Source organism: Mytilus trossulus, chromosome 9, assembly GCF_036588685.1.
Source record: "Mytilus trossulus isolate FHL-02 chromosome 9, PNRI_Mtr1.1.1.hap1, whole genome shotgun sequence".
Classification (NCBI taxonomy): domain Eukaryota; kingdom Metazoa; phylum Mollusca; class Bivalvia; order Mytilida; family Mytilidae; genus Mytilus; species Mytilus trossulus.
In genome coordinates, this window is record NC_086381.1 from 18,426,861 (window position 1) to 18,436,677 (window position 9,817).

The window sequence follows — 9,817 nt, forward strand, 5'->3', positions numbered from 1 at the left end:
TTTCGAAATATATAGATAATGTAAACAATATTTTTTTAAATAGAAATTGTACCCTCGATTGTTTTCCATTGTGTAAACATTCAACTCTAATCCTTTTTCAGTTTTCAGTACATTTGTCAGCAGGGAAGTGCCCGATGGCTATCATTAATCATCTCAAAAGGATAGTTCAGATGAAAACAAATAAAACATATCAAATGTTATCAACTCAGATTGTTAAATTATTAAAATGGCAAGCACGAGGTTAATCCTAGGTTTTAAAACCTGACAATGAACAAATCAAAAGGGGCTTACTGATAAATATTGTGGATTATTGTGATATATTACTATTTAATTCTTCGAGTAAAATTCACCTTATGCACAATCTGTCTGTATTCGTTAGGCCTGTTTCCCCCCTTTTTTTATATCATTGGTTTAAACAAAATAAGGGTTCTTTGTTAGTTAAGTGGACTTATTACAGAAAGAGTTTAAGAAATTGACAAATATACTAAAAACAAACACATTTTGTTTTCCTAAAATGCATCTTTTCATGCACTTTTATTTTCTTTGTGTTAGGTAAGCAAATGCTCAGACAACTTTGAGAGGAATTTTTGTAAATGTGAAAACTAATCCAGATTATTGTTCCAATATTGTTTGATATATTTGATGGGATGACAAATCTTTCCAATAAAGACCACAAGACGCTAATGTCAGCAACATGCAAATAAATCAAAAAATTTGTATGTTTTGTTTTGATTACTTTTGATGGTCTAGTAGGTGTTAATAGTTTTTATTAAGTTTTAAACGTGGTCAGACTTAATTACTAGCGGTCAATCATATAAAACGCACATGGCTATAATTCCTCATACTGTCTACTTTTATGTAAAGAACCCCACATATAAATAGAATGTCACTTAACAGTTGTTCAAAACTGTATCACCTTTGAAAAACAACTAAACAATCTGAGAGACATGTCATTCTCAGATAAAAGCAGAATTATCTGCTTTCAGCAAAAAGGGGGCACCCGGACAACAATAATAAACAGTTGAACTTCTGATCCTCAAAATCAAAAACATTACAAAACTTGAAATGGGAAAAGACTTACAGAGATTTGCACCATAATCTTTTTTTTTTAGAGGTATAAAGAAAGGGGAAAACAGTTATTTTTGTTTTTGTTTTTTTGTTTTTGTTATAAAAACTATATTTTGTTTTTATATATAAAGGGCTGGGGAAGAGAGACACCCACTGTATTTTAGTTAATTAATTTACTTAATTAGAATTGTATTACCATGAAACGGGAGACCTCAGGTTGTTGCGGGTTAAACGGTTCGAAAAAAACATTTTTATGTCACTTTCATTTCTCTCTACTTATTTGTACTTTATTTTTTTGTATTGCTCTGAATATGTTGATTGACTGTATAATTTTAGATCATTCATCTGTTAAAATTGTAAGTGATATAAAATATGGGTAGTCTGAAAATTGGTTGCATAAATTGTAGAGGCCTGTCTTCTGATAAAATTAAAAGAAGAGATATATTTAGTAAATGTAGAGAAAATTATGATATGGTCTTCTTGGTAGATACTCACTGTAAAAAAGAACTTGAAAAGTATTGGCAGGCAGAATGGGGTTATAAAATAATATTTGGGTCGCATACCACGAGCAGTAGAGGCGTGGCTATCTTGTTTAGAAGCACTTTTTCTTTTGAAATTTTTGGACAGAAAGTGGATCAAAACGGGAACTATGCAATTCTAGATATAAAAATTTTCAATCATAGAATGACAATAGCAGTGGTATATGGACCCAATGAGGACAAACCAGCTTTTTATGAAATACTCCAAAGAGATATTGAAAATTTTGGTAATACTTCAGTAATAGTGGGGGGTGATTGGAATTTACCACAAAATTATGATATGGATACTTTAAACTATTTGCATAAAAATAATCCTAAAGCTCAAAAAAAGGTTAATGAAATGATGTCAGAAATAGATCTGGTTGATGTTTATAGGGAATTATACCCAGAGAAAAAGAGGTTTTCCTGGAGAGGACCTAACAAGAAGCAGGCAAGACTGGACTACTTCCTTGTCTCATCTGATTTTCAACCACTGATAACCTCGTGTGATATTGGTGTTGCATATAGGTCTGATCACTCACCCGTATCTCTGTCCATTCAATTTAATACAAATGAAAAAGGCAAAGGGACGTGGAAATTTAACACTGCTTTACTATACGACAAAGAATTTATTACTAATACTAAAACTTGTATTGCTGATTGTATTGATCAATATAAAATAGTTGGTTCTGAAAATAGGGAAGAAATAGAATTTTCCATTTCCGACCAACTGTTTTGGGAAACTTTAAAACTGATGATACGAGGAAAAACAATTTCTTATTCATCTTTTAAAAAGAAAGAACGCAGTAGGGAAGAACAAGAACTAGAAAGTCAATTGAACAATTTGAACAATAATGAAAATATCAATGATAGAAGGGAAGAAATTACACGTATTGAACTTCAGTTAAGGTCGTTAAGAGAATCTAGAATAAAAGGGGCAATAATGAGAGCAAAAGCTAAATGGCAAATTGAAGGGGAGAGAAGTACAAAATATTTCTGTAATCTAGAGAAAAGAAATTATATTGACAAAGTAATACAAAAATTAACTTTAGATAATGGTGAATGCATCACTGATCAAGCAAAAATTCGTGCGGAACAAAAGTTATATTATGAGAATCTATATTCATCTCAGAAAACACTTATAAATAATACACACAGAGCTAATTTCTTTTCTCTTGAAAACCCATTTATCAAAATTCTCTCTGATGAACAAAATATTAATTTAGAGGGGGAACTAAAAAGCTCAGAAATTCATAATGCATTAAAAAATATGAAAAATGGAAAATCTCCTGGTCTGGATGGTTTTACAACTGAGTTTTATAAATTTTTTTGGCACGACATTAATCCTTTCCTACTGCGTTCTTTCAAAGAATCATTTCAAGAAGGTAAATTATCAATTTCACAAACACAAGGTGTTATCACCTGTCTACCCAAAGATGGTAAACCAAAACATTTTCTAAAAAATTGGCGACCTATTTCACTGCTTAATGTAGACTATAAAATAGTATCAACATGTATTGCAAATAGAATTAAAAAAGTCCTTGATCACCTTATTAGTGAAACTCAAACTGGCTTTATGAAAGGCAGATATATTGGTGAGTGTACAAGACTTATATATGACCTCTTGAAAAAAGTAGATGATGAAGATATTCCTGGCTTGCTTGTCTTGTTGGACTTTGAGAAAGCCTTCGACTCTCTTGAGTGGAACTTTATATGTGAAACCTTGAAATTTCTAGGTTTTGGGGACACAATAGTGAAATGGTTCACAACCCTTTACTATAATTCAAAAAGCTGCATTCAAAATAATGGTTATCTATCTGATTTTTTTGTAATAGAGAGGGGGGTACGACAAGGGGATCCATTGTCCCCCTATCTTTTTATTTTATGTTTGGAACTGCTTAGTGCATCAATAAAATATGACAACAACATAAATGGTATAAAGATTAAGAATTCTGAATTTTTACTCAGTCAGTATGCTGATGATTCGACTTTGATCCTGGATGATAGTGAAGAATCTCTCAACAGTGCTCTAGATAAGATAGACTTGTTTTACTCATGCTCTGGTTTGAAGGCTAATTTTGAAAAAACCCAAGTAATATGGATTGGGGCAAAAAGGGGCTGTGGTGAGGAGCTAAACACAAATAAAACAATAATATGGAACCATTCAGGAAATTTCAAACTCCTAGGCATTCAATATTGTTTGTCAAAAGTTGATATATGTGTTGATAATTATTTAGAAAAAATTCAAAAAGTTAAAAATCTTTTAAGTGACTGGTCATTTAGAAATATTACTATTTATGGGAAAATTGTAGTTGTGAAAACTCTCGCCCTACCAATTCTAATTCAATGTTTTACTGTTTTACCAGATCCATCCCCAGATATATTAAAGCAGTTACAATCTATGCTATACAGATTTGTGTGGGATGGTAAAGGGGACAAAATTAAAAGAAATATACTTATCTCAAATTACGAGGATGGTGGTGTAAAAATGCCACATATTGAATCATTTATAAAATCACTTAAGTTATCCTGGGTTAAAAAAGTTTTAGACCCCACAAATTATTCCTCATGGAAGGTTCTATTGGCAGATCACCTTGAAATGAATGGTGGTGAAAATATGTGGCATTTATCAAAATCAGCACTCAATGAAATTAAAAAAGAATTTAACCCTTTTTGGCAAAATGTAATTTCATCATGGACCTCATTGTGTGAACCTCTGACCACAGCCCCAAGTGATATTTTGTCTCAACCATTGTTTTTAAATGAAAATATTATGATTGATGGAAAAACAGCTTTTTACAAAAAATGGATACAGAATAATGTATTTTTCATAAATGATCTCATTAAGGAAAATGGAGAATTTTACAAATATGATGAATTTATTAGAAATTATAATATAAAAACAACTTTCTTAGATTTCTATGGACTAATCTTGGCACTGCCAAAGGAATGGAAGAATGTTATTCATTCTCAAGTATTTATCAAACTAAATACTGTCAGTCACAAAAATGTTACCGCCATAAAAACAGTTGATAAAGTATCAAAACATTTTTATAAATTTTTTCTAGATAAAATAAAGGAAACCCCATCACGCATACAAGAGAAATGGAAAATGAAATTGAGAATAGATATTGTGGCCGAAGAATGGAATTATTTTTTTAGTCTTCCTTTACTTATAACTGAAGATCCCACTTTAAGGGCATTTCAATACAGATTACTCCATAGAATTCTAGGAACAAATACTTTACTTATGAAGTGTAAATATAATGAAACAGAACTGTGCACTTTTTGTACCGAAACTAAAGAAACATACATACACCTCTTTTTTGAATGTAGTTATGTTCGAACATTCTGGCTTAATTTTTTTCAAAATTTAGAAGATGTATGTAATGTAAGCTTTCTCCCAACCTTAGCAAGTATAATCTTGGGTGTTAAACATCATCTATTTAAAGATATTCTTAATACATGTATTCTGATATTGAAAAGATATGTTTATTTATGTAGAGTTAGATTTACAGTCCCATCTGTTGCTGTAGCAATTGAATGGCTTAAATATTATTATAGGGTTGACATGGTCTCTATGAATTTGTGCTCTACCAGTAAAGCAATAAGATTAAAAGAAAAATGGTCAAGCATTGATAATATTATTAAGAAATAGAGCTCAATGCAGATGTACTCTGTAATCTATTACTGACTTTGTATTTTATAATTTGTAACAAGTATGGTTAACTATATGTTTAGGATTTATAGCAGAATAATTTGTTTGTGCATCTTTATTTGTAGATGAGATTTGAAAATGATATGAAAATAATAAAATATATATTACAAAAAAAACTTTTGATGGTCTTTTTCCCTTTTTTTTTGCACTGTCAGGGTCAGTTTTAGTCGACTTATGAATCAAATTATCCCTTTGATATTTCAGACTTTTTAAAAAAAAAACTAGCACATTTTAGTTCTCATTAAATTTTATATGAGTTTTTATATGTTTTATTGACTTGTGTAATATATTTTGTTTATTCTTGATATTTAAAAACTACAATTCTACGTATACACCATCGAGATAACTTTTAAGTCGTATTTTTTTTATAAAAAAGTAACGATAATTATTAACACCTGTATATCTGGACATATTCCAAATCAAAAGGTGTTGGCCTGATTAAAAAATTTGGAATCGTCCCCATAATTCCTATATTTGTTATAAGTGTCCTTCTTGAACATTGAGTCTTTGGAAAACTAAATACTCAAAATTTGCCAAAAATAGTCTGTCAAATCAATGTTTTTACATGTTCAAGATGTATTCGTTTGCTGATAATTCAACAATCTGCCTTAGTATGAAGAGTAGAAATACTAAACAATAGACGTACAAAAGAACTATGCTTCTAAAACATTTAACAATCTGTAAATAGTTGCAAGAACTATAGTTTAGTACACCAGACGCGAGTTTCGACTACATAAGACTCATCAGTGGCGCTCATATCAAAATATTTATAAAGCCAAACAAGTACAAAGTTGAAGAGCATTGAGGATCCAAAATTTCAAACAATTCACATTCTTAATTTTGGAAATTTTTGTGAAATCTTATAGCCCACTCGTTCTTATAATTATAAGCAGGAACATATTGTATGATTGCCAACGAGACAATTTTCCACAAGAGACCAAATGACACAGAAATTAACAGCTATATAGGTCTCCGTACAACCTATGAAAATGAGGAAAACCCATAATGCATAGTCAGGTATACAAGGTCCCCAAATGACAATTGTAAAACAATTTTAACTAGAAAACCAACAACATAATTAAAGTTAAAAAAAAATGAATGAAAAACAATATTTGAAAACTGTTTTCTTTTTGATTAGATTCAACGGACATTGGCCCTTTTTTTGTTAAGTTGTAGTCCTAGTTTCAACTCTTTTTTCAAATGATTATAATAATTGGGCATTATAATAAATGGAGATTCTTTAATGTTCAAAAAAACGTATTAGTGAGATCAGGTTTTGTTCAATTTATAAGATACAATTACAAAATCAATTATTATTTTTTCTATACAAAATGTGCTTTTAAATGGAATTTTTAACAGTAAATCGGCGATATCCAACAACCAACAACTTGAACGGATGATCAGTACAAATATACAAATTAAACTTTGGTTGATTAAACGGTATCTAGAATTTAAATTATAGTGAACGACAATAGATCAAACAACACATGTTGTATTTGTGTTTAGAAATAATTATTTACTGTTTAGTCCTTCATATGATAGAATTAAGAAGTAATTCATGGAAGCCATAGATTGTTGGTAATTTACACATGGCCTGGGCCGTGATATTTGAATTTTATCCTGAGCGTTAGGACAAATACAGTCATAAAAATACTGACGCGAGGGCTGGTTTGGTGTGTGTGTGGCTGATCTTTTTTACTCCCTGTTAGATAAAGCTCAAATACCTTAATAAATCCGTAGCTTGCATGGGTTATTTTGTGAATAACCGCTAGAGAAAAGTTGTTTAATTCTTCTAATTCTCAAACCCAACATTTGACATTTTTAATTTACATGATTTATCGTAAGCTTTCGTCAAATCCAAAGTTGACATTTCGTTACTAAGGAGCCGCCATGTTGACGTGATGAAATCAGTAAATATGCAAATAATGCGATAGAATAGAAAATAAAACAAAACCTACCTCAAAAATCAGTTTCAATACAATATCATACGAATTTCGATGGTTCACGTAACAGAAAACTTTCAACTTTAGCGGTTTGATTTGTATGACGTCATGTTTTGAAATGACTTACTAGTAAATGCACCAAAAAAATAAATAATAGACTTTCGCGGAATTTTATTTTATTTTTATTTTTATGATTTCTCGGAGCTCTTGTGCATTACTGCTTTTTATTATGCATCCGAATAAGAATAACAGTTATTTTGTCTTTTTTAAATTGCACTTTTTAAATCAATAAAATCGGCATAGGGTCTGCAAATAGGTTCCAATACATATGGATTTACGTGTGAAGTATATTGTAACAGCCATTGTTATGTATATCTCTGAGTCTGCGCTAAGTATAGATATATCGAGAATTTCATCATAGTGTTGTTTACAAAGCGAAAGAAGCACGTCATATTAGAATTATCTTTTTAAAAGAAACGCACATTTAATGTTATAATAACAAATAAAACTGAAATATTTGAAAATGGGTTTATTCACCTCGTATGATTGACAGCAAGTATATTTCATCAGTGCATACAATTAGTTCTTCCCTACACGAATATGGTTTAAAAATTCTGTAAAAATATTTCCAGTTTCTCTATTTATCAATAAGCAGACATTATTGAAAAATAGCTTTTTATAGATGCTTTCTGGATAAAATCTAAATAATATTGTGCAGAATGACGGATAATAATATTGTTTGCTACTAACAACATTTATTTTTAAATACGTTTTTCATAAAATTGATTACTTATAGAGCAAAACTTTAAGATGCAAAAATCATATACACTACAGGATCTACAAATCAATTAAAATCCCACGCGATTGAAATATTGGTCGAAACCGATAACAGATAGTATTTAATATTCATGTGTTTTGACAATCAGTATGAAATGCAGGCATTTCGCCATAGAATGATAAAATTATCAATATTATACGAAGGTCATTTTTATAACATAATCAAAGACAATGTTAGTCATGCATATTTTTAACCAGTCTATCTTCGAGGACTTGAACAGGCCTAAACAAATTGGAATACCTTAAATTGATATGATTTAATTATAACTCGGGTCGACATGAGGCACCTTGGCATCGACCAGTTCTCTTTAAACGCTATTATAGGTTGAGTTTCGGTTTGATCTATTTGTTAAAAAGTTTTTTTTTTTAAATAACATTATAAAAAACAGTACACAATTATGACGTGGTCAATTCTTTGAATGTGTATGAGTTTTTTATTTTGTCATTTGATTACAGACTTTCCGTATTTGAACTTTCGGACTTTCCATATCCGAATTTTCAACGGAGTTCGGTATTTTTTACTTTAATAATTTTATACTTTTATACTAATTATACACAATCGAAAAATGCTTAAATAGAAAATAGTAAATTAAACCTTTCAAAAAATAACAATAATTATTAAACGTTTTGCTGACACAATGAAAATGATTTCGCCTGATTAAAAGGTTTGAATGAATCACCAAGCGTATCGTAACATTTCCTTTTTAGTTAGCCTTTGAATAAATACATAAAAATTCAGTAACATCATTTGTTTGAGATAAAGTCAGGTGTTTATAATTTAATAATCTGACTAAAAAAGATTGTGAATGGAGATACGGAATGTGTCAAAGAGAAAACAACCAGACCAAAGAGAAAATCAGTCGGAATAGGGAAAATACCTCTATGTAAACAAATGAACCTATGATCCTAAAACATGATAAATGTCACTACATTGAATAAAAGTTTAAAATGCTTTTGGTTATATATATTCAAGGGGGATAATCAACGACTTGAGCGGAATACATTAAAAAACCAGTAAACATATATTTTATAAAAAAGTATTTATTTAGATGACGATGGTTACACTTGTGAGAGGGAAACAGCCACCAAGCCTTAATTCAAGTTCACTTCTTTAAAGGTTGTTGCCTTTTGAATAACGATGTGTCCTCAACAAATACTCAATATATTCTAGTCAGTTAACAGTAATAAAACATATAGAGAAAAACATCAGGAAAGGGAGCCGTTCTACACGCTCAGAAAATTGTTTTCAATCATCAATACTATTCTAGTCCTTATTGTAGGTGAGTGGTCAGTACTGAAATAAATTATCTAGTGGAGCAATATTTGTTGCCTTTTTTAAAAAATACGAGAAACCTAACGTTAATTATAATTTAAAAAAAAAATTGTAACCGTAAGATATTATCAACAAATATTATTTAACATTCAAGTATTTACAATCTTACCTTTATCGTTCAAAGTCAGAATAGGTCTGTCATGTCAGTGAAAGGACTGACCAATTTTATACATTTATTGCTATAGTTAATTCTAATAATATTTTTACAGAAAATAGATTTTTTTCGAAATGTGTGGTTTTCCGTAATAGACAAAATATGGTATTTAAAAATATTCACATATTTGAAATCAATATTGAATGCAGATATTTTTCAAAGGATGATCGAAAAATCGATATTACATTGATGTTCTTTCATATAAAAAAAACCAGCAGAAAACATTGTTAGTTATGCAAATTGTTT

The 9,817-nt window shown here is 30.0% G+C and overlaps 1 protein-coding gene across 1 annotated transcript in view; it reads right to left on the reverse strand.

Moving 5' to 3' along the window:
• The window catches only part of LOC134684355 (uncharacterized), a 29,834-nt gene extending 20,222 nt beyond the window's left edge, over positions 1-9,612 (reverse strand). Inside the window, exon 1 of the mRNA XM_063543642.1 lies at positions 9,527-9,612. The gene's annotated coding sequence lies outside the window, so the exon portion shown is untranslated. The remainder of the gene's footprint in view (positions 1-9,526) is intronic.
• Positions 9,613-9,817: the final 205 nt, after the last annotated feature.